Raw genomic sequence first — 27,181 nt, 5'->3', positions numbered from 1 at the left:
TCCAATTTCCTAAAATAAGCAGTTTTTACTTTCATGATAGGGTGGGAAGGGTGGGGGGAATTTAATAAAAGGTAAAAGTCCAGTTTAACACATGTTTTCTTCCTGTTCAGTCAGATTACATTGCACTTCAGCTCTTAGCCTGGCCTTATTCCAAGAACATTCTCTTGTGGCAAGGAGATGGGAGGTAACATCATTTCCAATTGTCATGCTTCATTTCTACCCTGACTTACATAGTGTTAGAGAAAGGGGAACTAACAGTTATTGACTGTTGTCTTGGGCACCATGTTATTCCTACATATTATCCTGAGACAGAAAATACCCCATTTTAATGTTGAAGAAACTGAGACCAGTAGGCTGAAGGCATTGGCTTGAGGGCACATCAGCTAGTAAGTGGCAAGGGGGTATACCTGGTTCCTAGTTGTTTCACTGAACTCCCTTCCTTCCCATATGATGGGGCCACCCATTCAGGTCTCCTATCAGAGCCTTAGTGATTTGGCTCAGGAATCAGTCTGGCTGGGCTTAAAATACTGCCTCTACTCAGCTAACTACGAGACTTCATGTAAGTTTTATTTAACATCTCTGTGCCTCAGTTTTCTCATCAGTAAAATGAGGAAAATAATGGTGTCTTCCTCATGAGGTTGGTTGTGAGGAATACACAATATGATGCATAAAAAGTGCTTAGGACAGTTCTGGGAACTCAGTAAAAGTTAGCCAACATAGTTCGCTCTAGTGGGGTCTGAGCAAACAATGAGGGCTGATGTGAGGTCATTTATATTCTTATTCTTCCAATGGCTCCAATGGAATGCCATCAGACATGACCTGGTCCAAGACATGATTTCACAGACAGGGACACCCAGAACCAGAAAAGTGACATTGAGTAATCCAGAACCTACAGTGGTGAGTGAATGAGAATGCTACTATTAGCTCCACATGCTTTCCACCCTTGTATGCAGCTTCTCCCTGGCTCCCAATCCCTGGGACCAACAGCAGGGTGACCACAGTACCACCTTGGAAAAACAGTCATGTCTTCAGGTGCACACTTTTCTTCATGTACATATCATCATTTGATCACTCAGCAACCCCGAGGGGATGGTTAGGCAAGGCAGTATTGTGAGTTTGGAAATGACCTCAGAGAATTTAGGTTGGTTCTCCTTGGTCCCATAACAGAGCTGAGACAGGATCCCCAGAGCTCTCTATATAACACCATGGTGCCTTGAAGAGCTTTGTGTCTCTGTTGCATGACATAACTACCCCCTGATGTGTGTCTCTCACAGGCAGGAAAGAAATCAGGCTGCTGGATGTTCTCACCCTGATTTCTCCCAACTCCATAATGCCAGCCATTATTCACTAGCAGCTCAGGGTTGGAGAAACAGTTTCATGCACTCTCCACTAGTGGGCCTGATCCACTAAGTCTCTCTTCTGGAGCCTTAGGTGGCCAGGTGTGGGGATTGTGACAGAGGTTAAGCCTGTGGGACAAAAGTGATGTTGTCCTTTTCCCCAACTCACCCCCTGCTGCCTGCAACCTTCGGGTTAAAATACCTGCCTTAGTTACGTATCACACTAACCTGTAATGCCTTAAGACACCTGAGAGCAGCCAGAACAGTCAAGAGCTGTTAGGTGGGGTGTAGATTGGTATAGACTCCAGAAAAAAAGCCAGGCAGTATCTCCTAAGGCTAAACATTTATCTACCCTATGACCCAGCAATTCCACTCCTAGGTGTATGCCCAGGAGAAAGGAGTGCTCATGTCTAATAAAAGACACAGATAAAAATGTTTATGACAGCTTTATTAATAGCAGGTAAAACTGAAAACCAACCTAAACGTTCAACAGTAGGAACATGGATTAAAAAAACCCATGGCAATGTTTACTTCATGGAATTTTATATGGCAATAAAAAAGAATGAAACACTGCTACATGCCACAGTATAGATAAATCTCGCAATGTAATGATGAGATAAATAAGACAGACACCAAAGAAAACATGTTGTAATGATTCTCCTTACATGAAGTTCAAGAACAGGCAAAACTAATCTATGGTGATAGAAATTGTATAGTGTTTATTGTTGCGGGGGCTTCCACTGACTAAGAGGCATAAAAGTAACTTCTGGGATGATAGAAATATTCTGTATCTTGACCCTGAATGGTGGTGGGTACACAAGTAGGAATATATGTAAGAATTCACCGAATTTTGCACATATGAAATGTGTCCTTTGCTTTGTGTATATTATATCAAAATAAAATATTTAAAAACAAATCCTGTCAGCTGGGTCACTAAGGCTTCACTCACTAGAAACTCAGAATAATCCAAAAGCAAAAGGCCAGAAGACAAGGTTATCTTTTAAGTCAGCCTGTGGACCCTGCATACCTGGTAGATTCTTCTTTTTCAAAGACTTGAGCAGCCATTAGCTTTGCACTCACAGAGCTGCTGTCTGTCTCATCAGAATGCATGCCCCAAGGGAAGGGAACCATGATCTATTCATCTCCTTACCTCAGTACCTAGCAGAGTGCCTGGCTTAGAGTAGACACTCAGAAAGTATCGATGGGCAGTTGAAAGAGTGGGTGTATGAAAAAATGAACATAGCACACACAAATATGATCTATGCCCACAATCTAGAAAGCTGCTGCTGGGCTATGAGCTGTAAGACAATGTTTAGGCAGCATCACGTAGACCAGGGATTCTCAGTCTGGGGAAATGTGGCTTCCCAGGAGACATTTGGCAATTTCTGGAGATATTTTTGTTTATTAAAAGCAGGGGCTGGGGGGGAGGCTACTGCACCTGGGATGATGCTAAATATCCTACAATGCACAGGACAGCAGACAGCCTCCTCTCCAACACACACACACACACACACACACACACACACACACACACATTATCCAACACAAAATGTCAATAGCATTGAGGTTGAGAAACCCTGGTTCAGAGGAACAGGTAGTAAACACAGAAAAAAAGGCTTGATGTCAACTGGCTACTCGTGAGCTGTGTGACTTTGAGTAAGTTACAAAACTTCTCAGAGCTTTCTCCCTTGTACAAATAAGGCTGATGCCTACCTTAATGGTATTTGAGAGGATTAAACGACCTCAGCCATGTGAAGAGTCTGGTTCCAAACAGGAGTCTGGTGAGATTTGGTTCCCTTCCTTTCCCTAGAGTCACTGGTGGGCAATTTTTAATAAGAGATACAGTCATTAAGCATTGCTTCTTCTCTCTCTGCTTAAGGAACTATTGAAGAGTGAGGCAGCCTGTGAAGAATGCATTTTATTTGCCCAGTACATCAATAGCCCCTGTTCCTAATGAAATGCATTATTAAAAGATAAAGTCAACATATTCAGAACTCAGGCCCACGTCGCATCCCAATGTAATCTGCCATTCTCCCAGCATTGCAGGTATCCTGTAAGCTTGCCTCTGAAACACCAATTCTGATTTCTCTGCTCTCCCTCGATTTTCTCTAAACAGGCACAAACACACTGGGTTCCTGGGAGATAGGGAGCAGAGCTTCATACAATGCCAGTACTCTGTGCAAACGGCAGAAACACCACAAAGAAAAAGCCCAGCTTTGTTCTTTGCAAGTGGGAAGTGGAATTTCCCGCAGGGCTCAATCTAAGGCTTCCTTACTTCCTACTCCTCCCCCCACTTTTATGTATTTGTAAGAGTGACTGGCCCCTAAGCAATCCTATGCTGAAATCTTATGAACTGATTATTATTTAGTTTGCTGTCCTTGGTGCTGAAAAAGTTTCACTGTGCTGAGGGTGTCAGGGTCACTTTGGCATCTCTATTATTCATTCTGACCAGGAAATATAAGACAGAACACTAAAATACATTTCCACATTACTGTAGCAGATGCGTAATATGGAATATTTGAAAAACACATAGATAAAATAAAACAAAAAGGACTACTATTTACTGAAAGTATGCCACTTATCAGACATTGTTATTTATCTTATGTCCCCATTTTTCAGATGAAGAGAACCGAGGCAATAACAATCCATTAGCCTGACCTTCCAGTGGCAACCACATTGACAATGGAAAAGAGCTGGGTTGCTTCACAGGCCAACCTGTCCACTTGGCTCTAGATCCTGTTTCCTTTCATCTTCGCAAAGATTCACCAGGTCTGGGGTCCTTGAATTATCATCCCCTTTGCTGCACCACCAGCTTCTCTCTTTCTACTGCACCATTCTCAGTCCGACAGAAAAAGAAGCCAAAGCCCCTGACCATCACATTTCTCCGGACATTTCCTTATGCCTTTGTTCCTTTTCAAAACAAACAAACAAATGACACTCCAGAAAAGAGTGGTTTTGTCACCATTCCCACTTCTTCACCTCCCATCTTACATCTTTTCCAGAACACTCATCCACATCATGGCCCTATCCTAAATCAGGAATGGCCATCATATTGACAAATCCTATGGTCGCTTCTCTAAACTCTTGTTTTATTGCCCAGCAACATGTGACATAGATAATTACTATCATTTTGGAATACTTACTGTTTCCTCTTGACTGCTGTGTCACTAGTCACTACAAAAATCCCAGTTTTCCTCCTAACTCCAGAGCCCAGATTTTCAGTCTCCTTTCCTGGATCTCCATCTTCCTCTTGACATGAAATAGTGTCACGGGGCTCAGCCCTGGCAAGTGCGCTCTCCAAGTACACTCCTCAGCCCGGAAGTAATCTCATCTAACTCTATGGCTTTAAAAACCACCTATATATTGATGCCTCCTAAGTTTATATCTCCAGATCCAATGTCTACCTTGACCTCTAGACTTAGGAGGTCAAGTTCAATTGCCTCCCCAGTTTCTACCTGGATGTCTGTATCATCTCAAACCTAAGTTCAAAAATCAGAACTTCTGATTTTCCTTCCAAAGCTACCTTCTACTCCAGTCCTCCTCAATTCAGGAATTACCACAAACATCCATTTCTCAAAACAAAATCTTAGGGATCATCTTTGATTTTCCCTCACAGCTCACAACCAAACCCCCAGGCAAATTCCATAGACAGAGTCTACCAAACATATCCCAATTCTATCAACTTCTCCCCAGCTATAATGCCACTGTTTTAGCATCTCCATTATCCCTCCCCTGGATGGCTGAAATCCCCATATTCTATTTTAATGTTGTTTGAATAGGTGGGACACATGTTCAAACTCAAACTATAACAAAATATGTATACCTTTATTCTTCATTGGCCCATTCCCACCCCTATTTAGCTTTTTACATGTTAGCACATGATGCATCCTGTTTTCCTCTCACTCTACCATATCTTTAGAGATATTTCCATATGAATACTTGCAGAAAGCTTCCTTACTCTTTATGTAGTTGCTTAGTATCCCATTATATGGCTGTAACAGAATGTATTCCAGTAACCTATCCTTTGACAGCTGGGTTTGCTATCACAAACGATACTGCAGTAACCTTTTATGTAGTATTTTTGTGTATGCAATTATATCCATATGATAAATTACCAGAAGATAAATTACCTTTGCTGAATCAAAGGGAACATGCAAAAGCCACTTACCTGCTTCCTCTGTTTTCTCTCTTGACCCCTACATTATATTTTCAAAAGCATCTGGGTATTTTTAAAATGTTGATTATATTAGATCACTCCTTAGCTCAGAGGCCTCCAAGGCTTCCCATTACATATACATGAGATTTAAATGCCTTACTCTAGCCTCCAAGATCTGCTTATTTTGGACTATGCCTCCTCACACAGTAATCTCCAGCAGTTTTTCTTTATATTTCTAGAACACACCCAACTGTCCTTGCCTTTGCACTGGTTCTTTCCTCTGGTTGGCACACTCTTCGACCAGATCATCACACTGCTCCCTCCCTGTCTTCAGATCAGCTTAACTATCACCTCCTCAGAGGCTTCCTTGATGTTCGATCTGAAGCCCTCCACCCTGACCCTCATTGCTGACACCATTCAAGCGCACTATCATAGTTGACTTCTTTATAACTCTTAACTGCTTCCAGAGAGTGTCTTGATTTTTTTTTTTTTTGTTATTATGTCTCCTACTAAGAGGTAAGCTTCATGAGAGCAGGAACTTGTCTAGTACCACTGTAACCTCCAGTTCTAGAACAGTTTCTGAAAAAATAGTCGCTGACAAACACCTATTTATGGAATGAATGACTCTTAACATCCCAGTGTGTTAACTTACAGCACCTTTCCCAAAATACTATGTACTTTTGACATAGGTGAGATGGTGTCACACACATGACTTTACATCTTGGTTTTGTCCTCTAACATTACATTTAAAGATTTCTCCAGGAAATTATAAATTCTTTGCAAAGCGCCTTTTTTATGAGAATTTGGGATAATTTATCAAAGGGAAAGATTATAATGATTTCAATCACTCATTTTGTTAGATGTTTGGGTTGTTGCCATAGTTTTTATTTGGACTAATACAGTGATAAACATATTTAAGCATAGATGTTTGCCTATAAATTTGAATAATCACTAAAACTGGATTTATCAGGTTTAAAAGGGTAAGATGATGTTAAGCCTTCAGATACTTTTTTGAAATAGCTTTTTGGAAAGATTGCAATAATTTACACACCTCCCAGCAATAAATCACCCCATCCTCAGCAGCTTTAATAGTTTTTCAGTATTTGCTAATTTGATAAATTAAATTGTTGTCTTTCATAACTAATGAAGTTAAATATTTTTATAGGGGATCTTTTAGTGATTAACAACAGCATTGTATCAACACCCATTTCTACAGGCTTAGGAAAGGTTTGGCTTTATCAAAGCATCACATAAGCTGACCGTGAATTTTCTGCAATGGAAAAAAATGTTAAACAACCTTATGGGATTACCACATAAGTACTGCTTGCTTCTCACCTGCTTTGAAGAAAGATGGACTTCTTTTATGGTGCAATTTCCAGGAAATGCATTATACCCCCCTCGTTTTCTTCATAGGATGTAATTTCCAGCACCACTGCTACACTTCCAAGAGTGAGGCATTTTTGAACCACTGGTGGATATTTTTAAGGGCCCATCACAAAGCTTCTGGTAGGGGCTTTTGTTTTGCATTTTATTGGACCATGCTTCTGTGCAGAATTTTGATCATCTCATTTTACCCCTTCCCCCAGAATGGAATCCATGAGTGTGTATCAGCAAAATGACATAACATAGCACGTCTCCTCTATAGTTAAGCTAACCTTAAAGCTAATCTTAAAATTTTCAATCCCAAAACGAGGCCTTTTATCCAATGATATCAAATTAGCATGTTATAAGGGGTGCTGCACATAGCTTACATTGATTCACAGATGGCTTTAAAAATTCAGCGAGGGTGCCTGGGTGGCTCAGTTGGTTAAGCGACTGCCTTCGGCTCGGGTCATGATCCCGAGTCCCTGGATCGAGTCCCACATCAGGCTCCCTGCTCGGCAGGGAGTCTGCTTCTTCCTCTGACCCTCCCCCCTCTCATGTGCTCTCTCTCATTCTCTCTCACACAAATAAAAATTCAGCGAGCCAAGAAACCCACATTATTGATTCATGCTAACAAAACGATGAAGCATAGCTAATCTTTACAGCACATGATGGGCAGAATGACATTTACAAATGCAGACAGACGGAAACCAATTGGACATAATTCTTTAAGGATTAAACTGATGGCTGCAATTAGATGAGAAAAGGTGAGCAGTCTCACTGCTGGGACTTGAAACAGTCTCCGGGGTCTGGGCCTAATTTGGCCTCTCCCTTGGTTAACCATGATATCCCACTGACCAGCTAGTTGAGTGGAGTTTCCCACGGCTAGTCAAGTTTAATTAAATTGGTTTGTAAAGTACGCTGTGTTATTGCTTCAACTTGCTTCTTGGGCTTTTAATCACAAATGCTCTGAAGAAGGCCATGCTTAGGATCGTCACAGTTGGATGCTATCACTGTAGGATACCAGATGAACCCACCAAAGTGCTTGTTGGGACAGAATATGAAAATATCCCTTCCCATCTGATTCTTTGTTGGAATTAAATACTCTGAGTCTGAATGAAGGGGAACTCCTTGGAATCTGATTTTTTTTGTTGTTTCCTTTTTTTTTTTTTTTTTTGGATTTTATTTATTTCTTTTAGAGAGAAGGAGAGAGAAAGAGAGAGAGAAAGCAAGTGGAGGAGAAGAGGGAGAGGGACAAGCAGACTCCGTGCTGAGCACAGAGCCCAACGGGGGGAGTCAATCCCACAATCCCTGAGATCAGGACCCGAGCTGAAACCAATAGTCTGCCACTTAACCAAGTAAGCCACCCAGGCACCCCTCCTTTCTTTTTTTTTTTTAAAGAAGTACTTTTTTTTTTTTTAAAGATTGTTTATTTATTTATTTGACAGAGAGAGACACAGCGAGAGAGGGAACACAAGCAGGGGGAGTGGAGAGGGAGAAGCAGACTTCCCACTGAGCAGGGAGTCCGATGCGGGGATCGATCCCAGGACCCTGGGATCATGACCTGAGCCGAAGGCAGGAGCTTAACGACTGAGCCACCCAGGCGCCCCACCCCTCCTTTCTTTTTTAAAGAAATATTCAGGCCAGACTCACAACTCCCCATCTTAGAGAACAACTCTGCCATTTCTGAGCAGTTCTAAGGTTAGCCTGATAAACATCACCCACAGAACAGAAAATCTTGATAACCTTCAAGATAACTCTGATCGTCTTAAAATTCATAATGACTCTGGTTATCAGCAAAGCAGAACAGTGATGGAGTTAGAAGTGCTTTGCAGGCGTGGAGTGTAACAAAGCACCTGTGTTTGAAAATCAAATCCCATTCCTGTCACTTACACAGCAAGGGTTTAGTACATATTGTTCCTATGTCCTATAGTTCCCCCAGCCCACCTAGATCTGGCAGGGTTTCTTAGACTCTGCTGGGATGGCTCAGGGAAGCTCTTCTAAAAAATATAAAACACACCATCCTAAAACACCGTGGTCCACATTTGATTGTTTCTTGGTCTACTCTTCCCTATCTTTCCAGAGCATTCCACACCTTCCCCACTCTTTGCTATGCACTTATATCTGGGGAACCAGCAAGAATATACCCAAAGAAAAACTCCAAGAGAGGACAATTGAAGAGACACTCATTAGCATATCTATAAGAGTTAGTACTCTTTCTGTGGAAAGTGAGCAAAAACCAAGCAGACAAAACCCGTGAATTATCCTGAGAAACAGAAGTATGTGTTTATCCCATCGAACACAGGCATTGCCAAAAGAGCATAAAATCTCCTTGATAGACTCAAACTCAGACCTACTAGTTTCAAAATTCATCATTTCTCTCACTCAGAGGAGATGGCGTGTTTACGAGTTGTGGAGGTGTCTTACAGCAGAAATTGCCTCACTTTTGAAATCTGACCTTCATCGAGTCAAATCCTGTCTCCTGGACATCTGCGATAAGTAATTGAGTCTCACCTAGTCTCGGTTTCCTTATCTGTGAAATGGAGATAACAATGACCACGGTGTGACAGAACTCAAGGTTCAGTTTCTGTCCATCTTTCAACCCTACCTTTCTCTGTGCAAGCTTCATTCTTAGGATGCGGGGGGGGGGGGCTTCCAGCTTCTCCAGGTTCAAATCCAGCTGAAATGAGGAAGGCTCCTGCAAAGTCCTGGCTGACTGAAGTCTGAGAGTCCTGTTCAACCCAAATCCATGGAGTGAACACCTCCAAAGCTGCATGGGGAGAAAGACAGAAGTGAGGAATTCCCAACCAAAATAGGGGGCTGTGGCTTGAAATGGAAAAATGGATGCGCCAGATGCAAAGCACAAATGTTTGCCAAGTTTGCCCAAAGGGAAATCAATGGTAACCTTCTCTATGCCAATGTTTCTTAACTTGGTTGCAGATTAGAATCACCTGGGGAGATTGTAAATAAAACAAAACAAACAAAACACTCTCTGGGCTCTAACCCCAGAAAGGTTAAATCAAAACAACCTGAATGAGAACTAGATGTTGGTGTTTTTTAAGCACCCCAGCCAATTCTAATATTTTGCCAGGGGTTAAGAACTCTGTCTATGTAGATATGTATAGATATAGACCTTCATACAAACCACACATCCATATGGGATGTTTGGGCACGGGACTTTCTTTTAAAAGCTATTCTATAGAATCAAAATCAGAATTCCCATCTAAGAAGTTCAAAAGACTACAAAGTTAAAAGAGACTAGGATCTTGTGAATGTCATTATTTCCCCAGTAATTAAAGATCTTCAGAGTTTTGAATGATCTGAATGAGTTGCAGCCTCTGATCAAAATATGAATCAGCTAAAGTGCACTCTGATGTTGTCCAGTTTTTTTTTTTTCTTGTACATCTCTAATGACTGTGAACTCATGACTTTATGGAGGAACAAAGTCCAATTTTGGAATTTCTTCCATAGCTCTGACTTCCTGAGACCTACATATTCAGTTTAGAATTCTGATCTAGAAGTTCTACAAAATCACTCTAATCTCTCTGTCTCTATCTCCCCGCCTCTGTCTCTCTGTCTGTCTCTCTCTCCATGGCAATCAGCACTTCAACTTTTTCCCCAGTCTAATCTCCTCATCTATTCCTCATGTAGGAATATGCTGCAACTTTTACTGGGACCACACTTGTCTGGATGCACTCCAGGTAATCTGTATGCCTCAAATTGTACTCCTGGTTATCGGACACAATGCACACAGCTAGTGAGAGAGCTGAAGGTTGATCCAGGTTCATTTTTAACTACTACATTATTATGCCACCTATAGTAAAAAAAAGAAAAAATGGATGGGGAGCAGTTAATAAAACTGAGGAAATTGGAAAACAAATCAGAGAAATAAACCCAAGCAAACAGGTTGGCAATAAATGTAATTTTTTTAAGCTCCCTAATGAAAAGTCAGAGATTCTGAGATTGGGTCAAAATTTGAATCGAGCCTTATTCCGTTTACATTGGCCAGACCTAAAATAAAATCACTTATTTGGGTTAGATGCAAAAGAATAAACAAAGAGGTGCCAGTCTATTGCAAACAAAAGTTAAGCCAGGGGCTGCAAAATGAATGTCAGGCACTGTAGGATTCAAGTAAAATATCTTAAAATAGAACAGATTATTTACACTGATAAATATGCAATGTACAAGGCAGACCAACAGTCATAAATGTTTACTTACTGAAATCGTTAAATACCTAGAGCTAAATTACTAGCAATATAGGGGGCAGATGATATAAACACTTTGGTGCTGGGAGATTTTAACACTCAAGAGTTTTTGACAGATTAAGTAGACCAATAAATAAGGATGTAAGGGATCTTGATAATACAATATTGATTGAACAGACTTTTAAATATTACATCAAGAAGATAATGAAACTTCTTTCAAGAGATCAATTAATACAATTTCCCAAATTTATATAATATTAGATCATACACACTAGTTCAGGTCACATTCTCTGAGCATATATAGAGAACATAGAAGCGTATATAAAATATAGAGAGAAATTATAGTTTTCTGGGCATATATAATGGAAAATACTCTTTAAAACCTAATGAACAAAGAAAAACTAGAAAAGTCCAAGCCTTTACAAATTAAAAGTCTCCTTCCTAAATAACATGTTGGTAAAGAGAAAATTAAAACACTGGTTATAGATTATTTAGAAATAACTTATGTGAGAAAACAGAATACAAAAATGTGATGGTCCAAGATTTTAGCCTGAAATTTTATTATCAAGCAAGAAAGGATGAAGAGAAATGAACTAAAGAAAGCACATTAATTTTTTTCAAAGGTGGCAAGTGAAAAATAAGAAAAGTATAAGAAAGAAATGAAGGGGAGATTTTTAAAAACTCAATAATTTAAGAAAACAAATAACCTGTATAGTGAATACATAAACCTGAATGCTATTTTATTTGTAAACAGAAATATTAAAAAAAATTAGAAAACAGAATAATAGCAAATACTATTAGTTTTGTGCCTGGTGGTGGTTAACTCTTATTAACCATGTTACGAGGAGGACACTGTTATTATCTTCATTTTACAAATGAAGAAATTGAGAAGAATTGATGAACCTAAGATCATGTAGAAGAGGTGAGATCAAAATCCTGCCACCCTGCTCTGGGATTCACTTCTGACCCATGCTTTAGTTAGCCTCTCAACACAAGGGAGAATTAATAGAATAAAAAAACTATAAATTCATAAATTAGAAGATAATGCAATGTATAATAAATACAAAATCATATACCAAATAAATTTGAAATTTTTAATGATACTGATGGGTGTTCTAGGAAAATATAAATGATAAAAAATTGACTCAGTGGGAATCCGAGTAGAACTTTGGTAGAAATTGGAGTAAGTCATATAAAAATCACCTCTGCAGAAGATACGTGGCCCAAATTATTCTAAATGTTAACTATTTCAACATTTTAATAGTAAGTAGGTCTCGTGTTATGTTAGGAAGAAATAAAAAGAGAAAATGTGCCCTAATTTCTTTAGTGGGGTTGGCATGCATCTGCTGCTAAGAGCTAGTTAACTACAGCCAAAGAAGGAGGAAGCTCTAGTCCAATCTTACTTATTGATATAGATATAAACACATTAAATAAAATACCAGCAAGCACGACTCAGCTGTACTTCAGAAGGGTAATTTACCATGACCAGGTGGATTTTACTCCAGGAAACCAAGGATGATTTACCATTAGGAGTCACTTAATATTCAAAACTCTATTAACATAACTTATCATACCAGTGGGTCAAAGAGGAAAGACCATAATCAAATACCTAAAGGTTTTGACAAAATTCTGTATTCATCTGACTTATTAATCTTGGAATTGAGAAATACTTCATTAACCTTGTAAAGAACGGCTCTCACGTATCAACAGCCAACACTGTATCCACCTACAAACACCAGAAACACTCCCACTGAAGTCCTGGACAAAACAAAGGTCCCAGGGCACCTGGGTGGCTCAGTTGGTTAAGCATCTGCCTTTGGCTCAGGTCATGATCCCAGGGTCCAGGGAATGAGCAACCCCCCCAAAATTGGGCTCCCTGCTCAGGGCGTAGCCTGGTTCTCCCTCTCCCTTGCCCCTCCCCCTGCTTGTGCTCTCTCTCTCTCTCAAATAAATAAAATCTTTTTAATACATAAATAATAAATTTTAAAAAACAAAGGTCCCTGCTTTTCAATGGTTTAGATATTTAAAAAGATAAGCAAAAAAACCCCAAAATATTAGGTTACAGATTAAAATGACAATGAGCTGTCACATCTCACCTGTTGGATGGCTATTACCAAAAAGACAAAGGACGACAAGTGTTGGCCAGGCTGTGGAGAAACCGTAAGTCTGGTGCACCGTTGCTGGGAACGTAAATTGGCGCAACCACTATGGAAAATGGTATGGAAGTTTCTCAAAAAATTACAAACAGAACTACCTTATGATCCAGGGGCGCCTGGGTGGCTCAGTTGGTTGAGCGACTGCCTTAGGCTCAGGTCATGATCCTGGAGTCCCTGGATCGAGTCCCGCATCGGGCTCCCTGCTCGTCAGGGAGTCTGCTTCTCCCTCTGACCCTCCCCCATCTCATGTGCTCTCTCTCTATCTCATTCTCTCTCTCAAATAAATAAATAAAATCTTTAAAAAAAAAAAAAGATTTAAAAAAAAAAAAGAACTACCTTATGATCCAGCAATCTCACTTCTGGGTGTTTATCCAAAAGAACTGAAATCAGGATCTCAGAGATGCATGCATTCTTGTGTCATTACAGCAGGATTCACAAAAGCCAAGATATGGAAATAACCTAAATGTCCATCAACTGGTGGATGGATCAAGAAAATATATATATATATATATATGCAACGGAATATTATTCAGCCTTAAAAAAAAAGGAAAAAAGGAAATCCTGCCACATGCAACAACATGCATGAATGTTGAGGACATTATGGTAAGTCAAATAAACCAGTCACAGAAGGACCAAACACTGTGTGGTTTCAGATGAGGCATCTAAAGAGTCCCACTCATACAGAGGAAGAGTAGAATGGGGATTGCCAAGGGCTGTGGGGAGGAGGGAAGAGTGAGCTGCTGTTCAACTCATACCAAGTTTCAGTTTTGCAAGATGAATATGTTCTGGAGATCTGCTGGACCACAGTGCACCTACAGATAACAGCATTGTATTGTACACTTAGAAATTTGTTAAGAAGGTAGCTCTCATGTTAAGCATTCTTTCCACAATAAAAATGTAATTTCCTATTAAAAATAGAAATTCCTGGATGCTTTGACTTTTAGTAAAATGGTTCAGAATCAAATATAAATTTTTAAAATGTTAAAACATTTTTAAAAGATTGGCTTAATGCCAGTTGGACACACACACACACACACACCCTGGCATTAGATTTGGGTCTGGATCCCAGCTGCATCATTCACTAGCAATTGAACACCATTTTGGTAAATTACTTAGCTGGTACGAGTGTCGGATTCCTGTGTCCGAGGAACAATGAACCTGCCCCATAAAGGACAGTGGGGATTACACAAGCAGACGTGGGCAGAGCCCTTGGTGTGGGGGCCTGACACATGGCAAAGGCTGAAAACACCACTGCCCGTAGGATTAGTCACAAGTGATATGAGCATAGCTCTAGAAAACAGAGTAAAGTCAACTGGAAAATAATCGGAAGTATGAAAAAGTTCAACAGGATGGCCAGAGGCAATGTAAAGACCTACAAATAGCAGTGAAAATCAGTTAGAAAACAGAACTCCCCAAGTTTCCTGCTCTCTGTTGCCAGCACTTGGCACAGAGTCCCTTCTCATGCCATCTCTGTCCCATCCCTGTCTGGTGACAACTTGTAATTATCATTTAGATTTCAACCAGTCCTCAGCCTCTTGTGGAAGCTTTGCCTGACCTCCAGGTCAAACACCCTACCATCTACTCCTTCACTAAGAGCATCTCCTTTGCAGCTTATCGAAGCAGAAATTCCGTATTTATTTGTGGCATTATTGGATGAATGACCATTTTCCCCTCAAGACTTAGGTTCTTAGACTATGTAGCTTCTAAAAATTATGTTCACATAAAAAGATTTAATGTCTGTCTACACGCTATTTATATCATTTTAAAATGTATCCTGTCAGTATCTAACCATCCAACCCTAATTTTCAAAAGCATACATTGACATCCACATATATAAAAGAATACAAAGATATGCAAAGCACAGCATCATATTAACAGCGACACGAGATGCCTTACTTTTAACATCTCTTTCTTTTTAATATTCAGCAGTACTTTCACATGTTTAGTATAACATAATACTTCTCTCCTTTAAATGATACACAGGGACTTATCAAATACCAAAATTTCCCCCAAACTTAAAATAGACACATTTTTTATTTTTTAACCATCTGGTGACAGGTGTTCAGGTGGCCAGTCACTGCTGCGGACCACATACAAACACAAAGATTACCTAAAAACGTCTCTCTTTCAGAAGATTATCTTCTGGGCCAATAAGGTATCATTCATACAGGAGAGAACGAAGAATTGAAGATATAAAGAAAGCATTAGCAACGATGATAAAAGCTGGAGAAGTATTTTAGTTTGTCAAATACAAGAACAAGCCCGTCTTTCGGCCCCCAGAGCATCACACACGTAACACCCCTTCAGCGAAACACGCGCGCACACACATGCGCACACATGCGCCCCAAGCCCACTACGTCATCAGGTATGCACTGAGCATCTACCGTGTGGCTCAGCCCTGTGCTAGCCGCTCCGAGGACTTACTCCCTGTTTTCAATGAAGTCGTTGGTGACTGAGACCCACACGTGGAAGAAAGAGAACCAACAGCATAAAATGGGAAGCAATACCGACAAATAAGTGGTAGACAGTAGCTTTGCACATTTGCAGAGCGAGACCTTCCCACCGGGCACGGGCTGCCAGCGGGACTCCCAGTGGTGGTGTGAATCAACAACGTTGCTGTTTCCATTGCACTCGCACAAACAGACGAATGGATGGAGGAACTCCCGTGCTAAGAAAATGCAAACACCTTCATCAGGTTCCACTCTCTCGCCACCTACCCACCTGGCACGCTGCCCCCCTAGTCTGACTGTAGAGCCTGTGCCCATGCCAAGCACTCCTTGAAACATACTTCTCCTTCCATCTTTGGAGTTTGGTTCTGCTTCCTTCCCCAGCAGGAAGTCTTTCCTGGCTTCCCATGCCGGAGGCAAGGGCCCGCCTCTGATCTCCGGGTCTCCTGTGGTCTTTCACTTACTGCTCTTGTCATCCTATACTGCACTTTCTCCTCACCTTCTCTGATTCGCCTGCTAGGGACAACTCTTACGGTCATGTTTTATGGATCTTAATATGCCTGAGTCCTAGCTCCTCTATGGCCCTGCACATACTCTGGGCTCAGGATATGACACTTTCACTGAAGGAAGGAGGGAATGAGGTCATGCCCAGCACAGAGCCAAATACAGGGCTTGATCTCACGACCCTGAGATAATGACCTGAGCCGAAATCAAGAGTTGGACACTTAAACGACTGAGCCACCCAGGTGCCCCAGTGTGGACATATTTTATACACCTTCCCCATTAATTGATGCACTCTGTGATGACAGAGCCTGTGTCTCCTCTATCCTTGGCTCCCTCCTAGCTACCACCACACTGTAGATAACAAATAAATAGAGAGTGGGCGAATGGATAAATGCAGGATTAGTGGCCTGGAGTTGTTAGTCTGGTATTCATTCCCCCATGGCTGGACTTGGCAAATTTAAGCAGAGCAGAAGGGGAAGTGGTGAAGACAAATTCTTGGATCTTATTCAGAGCTCAGATATTCCCATCACTGCATCTTTTATGGGTCGTGTTTTCACTCAGCCTATCAGGAAATGTATGTGATTTCCTGTCGGTATCTGAATGAACTTAAGGTGTCAGAAGAAACATGAGACTGTCATCTGAGGGAACGTCACTAATGAAATTCTTTCTGGAAACCCATCCTTCCAGGAGAGGGATGCAATGGCATCCATACTCTGTCTCATCGAAACACACCTCTGAAGAGAGAAGAGTAGATGGTCTCAGGTGAGGGGATGGTTGTTCTTGCTCTCTTACTTGGGGCCTCCCAGACACCTTGTTTCTCTCCTGTCTGGGCTGGATCTTGGCAGTTCCTGCAGCAATAAGGGGAGTTATTTTGGGGAGGCAGTTGATACGTGGCTAGTCCTCCTACAGATCAGCAATAGCTGCTTGAAATGTTAAATGTCTCCCAGATGGAGACACTTAACATTTGTAGGAGGAATAATTTGGAGGAGAAAAAATGCATTTGTCTTTTTGGCATCCTGTGGATTCTGTTAGAGAAGAAAGAGAACACTGTGATTCCTGCCATCCACATGTCAGTATTTTCTTAGAATTTTGCAAGTCCCAATCTCTGTGCTACTTCTTCTAGGGGTATCAAGTTTTGGATGTGCCGGAGCTCAAGGGAAAAGTGTATGGAACTGGAGTCTCATAGGTCAGGCAGTTGCCAAATTTCCCAGAAACCATCCGAGTTCAGCCTCTTGTCCATCAGTGGCACATACTTCCATCATGTGGACCAGATGGTTTTTTTCTTTGGGTGTGATCTCTTAAGTACAGGGAAGGTTGCAAAGTATAGGGCAGACTGGTCTCGAACACCAGGAGTTAGGATGCATGAGTTCTGGCCTTCCTTCTGCCACTAACTTTCTTTGTGGTCATGGGCAAACCACCTTATCTCACAAAGCCTTGCTTTTCCCACCTGTGAGATAAAGGGGTTCGGTTAAATAACCTTTAAAATCCCCCTCTAATTGAAGAACACTGCTATTACTCTGCTACGGCAGAGTGACAGTGAGTGACATCATTGTAGGGAAACATGAACTTGTCCTTCAACTAGGAAGGGAAGGCTTCACTGAACTGCCCATCATGCCCACTACTCATGGAAGAGACAGAGTGCATCACTCACAAAAAGGCTCAATCAGTGACCCTTTCCTACTTTATTACTTTTCCGAACACCATAGTATCTACATGGCTCACCAGTAAGGCTCACCAGTAAGTCACGCCTTGGAGTAAGCACCTGCCTTTGGCACCAGACCGAATTAAAGCAGATAGAAAGCTGAGCAATAGCACTTAAAACCTGTAACTGAGTCGCAGATGTGCTCCCATGACATTGAGGTATGTAAAGAAAAGTGTCCCTTATTTATCTTCTATGACTAGTCTCACATTCTTTAGGAATTCCCACCTTCCTTTGGTAGATCGGTAGGCAAATGGAAGTAGGAGGATAAGTTTAGTCCAAAATACAGTAAGCTTGGTTCTGTTCAATTATGTAAACAATTATTATAGGAAAATCATACTTTTTTTTTTAAAAGGATAATGTAGTCTTCCCTATTTCCTTCCTCTTGTCCCGATCATTCCTGAGAGATTTGGGGCACTGGGGAGAGGGGAAGAAAATGACCTTGGGTGCTTCTGTATTTCTCACTCCCCTGCTCTCTGCAGCAATGCACTGTGCCCAGCTGGTCACTGATCACTGATTGGGATCTGATGGAGAAGTGTGGGGCTGCTGAATTCAGGGACTGTCTTCTCATTTTTTCAGGACCCAGATTCTGACTCGACCCTATATTGGGCTGGATATACTTGATTTCAATGTGGTCCCAGCTCTAAGAATCCTGTATAGTAGCTCTTAGTAGCACGGTCATTTCCTCACCCTAGGAAGCTTTCTAGATAATAGACTCTTATCTACCCTTTTCCTCTTTCATCTTGATGTACAGGAAAATTTCCTGGTCCATTATACGACATGGGACTCTAATATTAGTCACCTGGGAATGCTAATTCAGTCTCTATATGTCTGTCTCTCTCCTTCTTCCTTCCAATCTTGTTACGTTCTTATCTATCACCTTGATATGGAAGTTTCCCTATTAATATAGGGGCAGCTTGGGATGAGTCAAGTCCCCAAATCCCAACCTACTTCCAGGCTTGATCCTCAAAGAGATGGGTAGGATCCATGTGTCTCCCAACATCCTCTCTTACTTAGCTGAACCCATTCTGAGCCATAGAAAAAGAGGAGGGGGGACTTCTACCCTCCCTACCTTATGAGAATTTCATTTATATTTTATCCTACTCTTTTCTGAGGTAAAAAAGGGGTTTTTTCTCTTGTTTTCCCTGCGGCTCTAATGGTGCAATGGCATTCTGGGAACCCGATTCTTGTGGTAGAAGATGAAAACCAGTAAGTAATATTTTAAAATATTATTCCCATTACCAAATTAGTTCTCCAATTGCTGAAAGAGATTTGCTTGACTTTGGGGTGACTCACTTCCCCTCTGTGAGCCTTTGAACTATAAGATGAGCTGGTCAGAACTTACATCCACTAAAACCCCTTCCAGTTCTTATGTCCTGGTCTCACTCCAGCCATGAGGTGCTGTAGAAGGCTCACAACAATCTGGAGAGCCAGCCACTCCACTCCTAAACCATGTTAGGCTACTATTTAATTTCTTTGGCATCTTTTACATAGCTAAACTCCACTGTGAGTTGTATGCTTTAACAACTTAGTGTTATAGTTATTTTAGGAAAAATAAAGAAGAGGAGGAGGAGAGGAACAAGATAGTAGCCAACAAGAACAATTAAGTTCCCTTCTCACTGGACGGAGCCTGAGGCTGGTGAAAACGAATAGGATCACAGACATATAAACACAGAGGTCCTGGTACATTCGGTTGTAATGAGGGATTAAGTCAGGTGGGGCAGAGAAATTTCATGATTAATTTTAAGATTTGGAAAACTGAAAGACCGGATATGGTGATACACACAAGATCCATTCAGAAAAAGGGTTCAGGGCGCCTGGGTGGCTCAGATGGTTAAGCGTCTGCCTTCGGCTCAGGTCATGATCTCAGGGTCCTGGGATCGAGTCCCACATCGGGTTCCCTGCTCAGTGCAGAGCCTACTTCTCCCTCTCCCCCTGCCACTCCCTCTGCTTGTGCTTTTCTGTCTATCTCTCTGTCAAATAAATAAATAAAATCTTTAAAAAAAAAAAAAAAAGAAAGAAAAAGAAAAAGGGTTCAGTGGCAGTGGCTCAGGGAGTGATGATTGTTCTCCAGGTTGAGATTGTCAGTTATTCTAATGTGTGTCTATAATCTCCATGCTTTACGCACATTTGTTGTCTAGGATTGCTTTTCTAATGACAGCAAAAAGATTGTGGTAAGCATGAATGTCACATTTCAGCTATTCTAAGTCAGGATGGGAAGGTGGACCCTACCACTCAGAAAAATGAAAAAAAACATCTCTTAGGAGAATGTAGTGTTGAGTTACAACATTCCATTCTTTTGGCCTATCAAGAAATGTTTATTAAGGCCTCTGTGTGCCAGGTAATCTGCCAGATGATGAGAGATTGTATTGCACAAGACAGGCGCAGTCCCTCACCTTGAAAATGTTATAATCAGGTAAGGAAGTTGGAAAAACAAGCCAACAATTCCATTTAAGCACAGTCAGCACTAACACGGGGAAGTGGAGGGGGTTTCCACAGAAGCGGAGAGTTAACCACCTAACCTATCCCATGGTTGTTGGGTAGGTGGGCAGTCAGAGGAGGCCTTTGAGAGGACATGGCCTTTGAGGAACAGAACTGACAGTGTTCCAAATTGGCCTGGATAAGCGTGCTTTCCACTAAAAAGAGACAATGGAAGCCTCTGATCCTTGGATTCCCCAATATCAGTTCCAACTGCCTTTGGGTTGTCTGATCTTTCTCCCTCCTAATCTGTCTGTATTTATAAACATACAGATGACAATCAGAGCAGCCCCGCATGTCTGCCTTTAATGGCAGGATTGAAAATAAGTGGTTGGCATTTCTCGGGGCAACCCAAACTATGTAAACTCCTGCTAAGTGCTCGAAACGGCAACATCTACAAAGATGTGGATTTCTGGCATGGAGCCCATTTTATTTGTTTTTTTTTTTTTTAAAGGGAAAGAGATTTTTAAAAAACCAAACAAACTCTAAAAGAATGCCTTAAAACTCCCCAGTTCCCAGTGCAGTCAGACATCAATAATGTATTTTAAGGCCGTGTATTTCTCATTCCTCGCTGTCTTCCAGTAGTCCTCGGGGGCCGCCATGTTGAGTTGCAGCGATAACCATCTTGGCCACAACGGGGATCGTGCCTGGAATCATGCAGTGAGTAGCCCATGGCCCCCAGTCTCATTGCCTTAATGAGGGCCTCGAAGAGTTTACTGCACACCCGACTCACTCTAACTGACCTCAGAGGAGGCTCATAAGGGTAATATTACCTGTAAGAGGCTGGTTTTCTTTAACTGATTTTTACATAGCAAGCAAGGAATCACTCCTGAGAAATAGGAACATCCTGAGGTGTTAAGACAGGTACTTGTGGGTTCAAATCTGGTTCTCTGATTTACCTGGGTAGGTCACCTTACCCTCTGAGCCTCAGTTTACTCCTCTGTTCAATGGAAACATTTCTTCTTTGTAAGATTATTGTATTAAAATTAAATTTTATATTTGCCAAATATACACATTTAAAAAAAAATTAGAGTACTAAAAGTCTTATAATGAAACTCAGCAGTTTCAACCCTCCTCACTCCTGAATCCTGCCCCCTGGGGCAGCCACTCTCCACTGCCTGAGCTGATTCTTCTAATATTTACGTCCACATATTTAAATACTGTAGATTTCGCTTGTTCTCGCCTTGTTTCTCACATATTTGGGTCTTTCTCTTTCGGACTGGACATTTCCTGCACAGAGTCGTGGTCCCATTGAAGAGCAAGACTCTAGGAAGCCCTCGTGAGTTCCATGCACATGGGGGCAGGGTGTTGGCTGACAAAATTCTTTGTAGGATGAGGAGGCAGTGAGTCAGCCTATTCATTTGAGAACCACAGTATTTCAGTATCTTGATGTCTTTTCTCACCGATCTGTCATTTTCTGCAGATGAGAAACCTCTGAGCATTTGGGTGAGGAGGAGAAGGGAGGTGAAGGGCCCCAGTGTTTACTCACTTCTCTTTCCAACTGTCTGCTATCCCTGTGGAGCCCACGAGTCCTGGGCTTGTCTCGTTGATTAATACAGAAACCCCACTTCTGTGCGGCAGGGGTGAAGGGTGGAAGGAGAGACGGTTGTCTGACTGTGTCAGGGGAAAGGCAGGGGACCTGGAGAGTCAAAGCTCCATATACAGCTTCTAAGTCCCAACTCATTCCCGCCTTCCCTAGTACCCTGGGCCTCAAAATGCCTGCTTTGTCACTGTCTCTTCTCTGCAATGTCACTCATGAACTCTTCTGTTTTCCACCTTCCCGAATCCATCTAAATCTCTCCTGGTCTGCTCTCCTCTGCTGTGCTCTTTCTCTTTGTAAGGTAATACCTTCCTCCCTCCCTCCCTCCCTCCCTTCTTTTTTTGCTACCTCTCCAGTGGGATTTAAGGAGGGAGAAGAGATAAATTCTTGTGGCCAATCTGCCAATCTGCTTTTTACCCCTTACTTTATAAACAGGAGTTCTGTTGGAAGACCTACCTGAGGTAAAGGATGTACAGTGTCCTGCTCAATACCTGGCATACATTTAAGTGCTCAATAAAATAACTATGCCATGTCTCTCATCTTCCCTGAGAACATTCCCTGACATCCCCAAAGGAAAGGGTGTGTGGCCTGAGAGCTGTAAGATTCTTAGGAGATTCCTGGACTCCATAGTGCCTCCAAAGGAAGGGTGAGGAGTCTGGAATGCTCTGTTTCTCCAGGTCAATTAGCTCCATGAACTTAATTAATCCTCAAGACAGCTTCATTAAGCAGGTATGATTATCATTCCCATTTTATGCCCATTGCCTTAATATCCAGGCACTAACAAGGGCCTGGGGCAGTCTCTCATTTGGAAGGAAGGAAAGAAAGAAGAGAAACATCCTTTGACTCTCTGCTGGTGACCAGACATTAAAGAAATACATCCACCCTGCCTGTGTGAGCCTTTCCAAGGTCCAGACGGACACAACTGGACATTAATTAAAGTGGTGAAAAGAGATTTTGTTTTCTATTTTATTTGGTAACTACTGATAGCAGGGAGAAAATCAGGACTCTGTTCCATTTGTGCAGAGATGATTTGGGTGTTTTAAAGGGAGGGGGAGAAGAGAGGAGAACTGGGGCTCAGCTGAGTCAAAGAAGAGAAAATTTACAAAGGGCTGGTCAGGTAAATGCGATTAAGCTGGCTGTGTCTGCTAGCTGGCAGTTACTGAAGTTAGGATTCTCTCCTACAGAGACTGGGAGACAGAGGCCCTATCCTTCTGATCGCTACATTTAAAATGAAAGGCTCTTAGGTCCTTAAGAAAAACACTTGCATCTTAAGAGATACATATTCCCAATTATAAGAACTTTTTAGTAGATGGTCTAAGAAAGAAAGGTCAGGGACCTATGTCAGGTGTTGGCTAGAACAAATAGTAAATCTCCGCACAGCACTGAGCTTTCTCAGGCAGGCACTTTAATAGGGGGCTGGGGTCACCCTCAGGACATGGCCTTCTGCTGCTAGAAGCCACGTTTGGACAGAGCTGGGATCTGCAGTTCTCTCCACCAGGTCTCACAAAAGCCTAGAAAAATCATCCTAGCATGATGACACGTGCGTGCGCGCGCACACACACACACACACACTCACCCTGGAGAGTGATAACTAATAAGCGAAACTATGGTCCCTGGGTATGCTGGTGCCCGAGCTCCCCTGCAGAGTTCCCAATCAATGCAAGGTTGGCTGTCTGCAGCTCAGCTGAGTTACTCAGATTACAAATGAAAACCAGCCCCCAGGGAGTGCAGCATTGCTGTAGCACAGAAGGAAAGCATAATTCTTGCTTACACTTGGCTTTGTGATCAGTTTCTCCCCTGGTAGCTACTCTTGTAACTTCTCTTTAGGGCTGCCAATTTTATAAACACACACACACACACTCACACAGCCCAAAACTTCTGCAGATCAAGTCTTTCTCATGTCTCCACGGTATTTCCTCCCCGACTACGCGCAGCGTATTCTTTCTCTGTGGCTGACTGTTTCAAATGGAGCAGCTCTTTTTATAGTTGAAAAAATATACTGAAAAAGTAGTAGAAATAACAGTAATAATAACTATTATTACTGGGTTTATTGTTACAATTTCCAGTTCCTGGAAACGTCCAAAGTTCCTAAACATCCGAACACTGTGTCAGATATTATGCTAGGTAGACGTTATGCAGACTTTACCTCTAAACCTCCCCCAAATCACAGCACTCATGTATGGATATCATTTCCTGGTAAATAAGAAACAGGGCTCAGAGAGAGTAAACAACATACTCAAGGTCACACAGCCAGCCCAGAGGAACTCAAACCCAGATCTGTCTGCCCAAAGAGCTCAGGTTCTCCCAGTGACATTGAGATGCTGATGGGAGCACATTCTAGGCATAAGAAGAGCTGACTTTTTGATTGGACATCATCACCATCAACAGAGGTTCAAAGGACATCAGATTAAAAACTCAGAGGATCTTCTGCCAGCCCAAGAAATGTTATCATCTGGAACTTTCAGGTTTATCTCATAAGACAGAAACACAGACGGAAGGAATGACGCCAACCTATCTCCAAAGATCAGTGTGTGAGTAAACTCTTGGAATAGTAGTACAACTTCAGAGCATCTGGTAGCTAAGGAGAATCCCTAATGATTTAATGAAGTGCCCTTCCTCTACCATCCCTCACAGAAGGACCCTCAGAGTAGAAATCTCCTCTACAACACCCCTGACAGATGGTCATCCTGTTGATACTTCAATGTCTGAAATCTAATGTGCTGACAGTCCCAGAAGATTGTTCTATCATCTTTTATGAGCTCTAGCAATCTTTTAAAAATTTTTCTGCCCTGATAAGCAAAGTCGGCCTTTTTCTTCCTTATACTTGTTAATAATAGTAAAATAATAACAGCGGCGATTTACTGACAATTTACTGTGTGCCTAAGCGCTTTATGTATCATCTGAGTTCATCTTCAAAGCAACTCTTGAGTGTAAGTATAATTATCCTTTTTTTTTTTTTTCTAGGAGTGGAGGAAACAGACTCAGAGCAGTAGAATGCTCTGCCCAGAATCACACGGATAGAAAGTAGCACAGCTGGGATGAGCACCTGGCTCTAGCAAAGCCCATGCTCTTGACCGCCATGCCAAGAGGACGGAACAAACATAGTCCTTTCCTCCGCCTACTGCCCTTCTGATTTCTTAAGAAAGAGCCCCTGTGTTCTTTTTTCCCACCTCCCTTCGCTCCTGGCTCTTTCAACTGTTCATTTTCTGAAAGGATTGGCAATGGAAATAATCTGAGGTCCATGTGCTAAGATGTGGATCCAGAGTGGAAAAGCCAGGCTTATTTTTGCAGCATCCTAGTGTTTTACTTGAGATGGCAAATGGAGAGTATCTGGACAGTCTATCTGGTCCCATCTGGAGGAATAACATTTTGCTTGGAGAGCCCTGGGTTCTTTGGATGCTGGGGAGTCAAACAGCGCTGTGGCTATATCCCAGCTTCTCATCCTGTGAATCTCAAGGGCAGGTGAGAGGTGAGGCCCCATCCTCTAGTGTGGCTTGGCCGAGCTGGGTGATGGGGGCTCAGATGAGGGTAAGGTGAAGGAGGCAAGATGGAGGCTTCACCAGGGCAGTTGGCAATAAGTAGGTCCAAATAGGTTTGCAAAACCAGACGGCTGAATTAAGTTTAGAGTAAGCACTGCCTCTCCAACACCACACTGGCAACACTAGCTTCCTCTCAGTCCCTGGTACTCAGCAAACCTCCTCCCACCACAGGACTCTGAACACGCTCTTCCCTCAACTGGTAATGCTTTTCCTTCTCTTCGCCCCCGTAACTTCCATTAGTCCTTCAAACTGCAGCTCAAGTGGTCCCTGGATTTTTAGGTCAGCTGAAAACTACATTTTAAGTTTTCCTAGTATGAAATACCTCTCTCCTTTCTGTGCTAATCACATCTGCAAATTTACATTTATTTGTGTTTAATTAATATTTATCTTCTTTGTTAGGTATAAGCTCTGTAAGAATAGGCCAGATCTGCTTGTTTTTCACCATCATTTTCTCAGTCTCTAGCAAGGGGTCTAGAATAGAGCAAAGGCTCAAAAAATTATTTTTGAATTGGAAGATAAATGAATTAATAGGAGTAGGGGAAAAAGGCAAGTCAATGAGGGTGGCTGCCAGAGAAGCTGGGATGAGCATCATAGATAGTTAAAATCACCAGGTACTTCTCATGGGGCTGTCACATATGATCATTTTATGCAACTGGCTTTGCACAGTGTACAACCCAGACAACTATATTTGGTGGTTCTGCAAATGGTCCAAAGGGCTTCCAAATGGTCCAAAGCTCTTTGCACAGATGTACCAGATCTATTTAAGAGTCATCATTTTTTATCCTTTAAAGAAGTTCTCCAATTAACATTGTTTCTCACTGGCTTAGGTAGCTCTACAAACCCCACTTCCAATACTAAGAAAGGACTGTGATATGAGCAAGGAATAACTTCCACAAAAACCAAGCTGTCTTCACAGATTATGTTGATGAATCCACCTCAGAGATGATCAGGTTTATTTATGCCTACGTTCCACCATGCTGCTTGGTTTCTGGATCCATCATCCTCATAGCTCAAATAAAAAGCCAAGTGCCTTCCCTCTGGGAAATTCACATCTCTTAAAAGGGTGATAAATATCTCCAAGCTTTCCATCCATATAAGACACTGTCAGAGTTCTCCTTCATGGGCCCAGTCTATGCCCCACTGACCTTGTAGCTCCCGCATGCATAATGCAGGGAGGAAGGGAGCCTGGCTCTCTCCTTAAGCTCAGATTCATTCAAAGGCCCCAAAATAAAATTCTTAGGCCAGCTCAGGAAATGAGGACCAGGCTATCCAGGTTCCCCTCAACCCCCACCCCTACTAGAGGTTACACACACTAGTGATTTGAGAACCAGGCAATGCTCCTCTAAGTGGTAGGCCTTATAAGACATGCCTCAGTAAATTCATATAATTCGTTGGGGAACGCTCTCAGCCGCAAGTAATAGAATGGCCAATTAACAAATAGGTCCCTCCTTTCATATAACAAGAAGACTGCTGACTTGGTTCAATAATCACATGGTCTCAAGACAAGCAGCTCCGCAGCTCTCTTAGCTTTCCTTCATGATCTGCTCTGCTCCCAGGCCGCATATCCACAACATAAGCAACATCAAGCAGGAAACATGCGCGCGTGTGTGTAGTAATAGTCGTAGTAGCGGTAAGAGTGATGAGTAAAGGGATATCCTCCCCCTTTTATCAAGAAAGCAGAAACTTGGGGCACCTGGGTGGCTCAGTCGTTAAGCGTCTGCCTTTGGCTCAGGTCATGATTCCGAGGTCCTGGGATCG

General features: G+C 42.0%; 1 long non-coding RNA gene across 2 annotated transcripts in view; it reads right to left on the bottom strand.

Moving 5' to 3' along the window:
• Positions 1 to 7,438: 7,438 nt before the first annotated feature.
• LOC135364537 (uncharacterized) overlaps positions 7,439 to 27,181 on the bottom strand; it is a 279,267-nt gene continuing 259,524 nt past the window's right edge. For both annotated transcript variants that reach the window (XR_010411860.1, XR_010411859.1), the window contains exon 3: positions 7,439 to 9,625. This is a non-coding gene — a long non-coding RNA (uncharacterized LOC135364537). The remainder of the gene's footprint in view (positions 9,626 to 27,181) is intronic.

Source organism: Mirounga angustirostris, unplaced genomic scaffold (assembly GCF_029215605.1).
Source record: "Mirounga angustirostris isolate CCGP_5_RB_7025 unplaced genomic scaffold, mMirAng1.0.hap1 SCAF_5, whole genome shotgun sequence".
Lineage (NCBI taxonomy): Eukaryota > Metazoa > Chordata > Mammalia > Carnivora > Phocidae > Mirounga > Mirounga angustirostris.
This window is presented reverse-complemented; position numbering and strand designations above follow the sequence as displayed.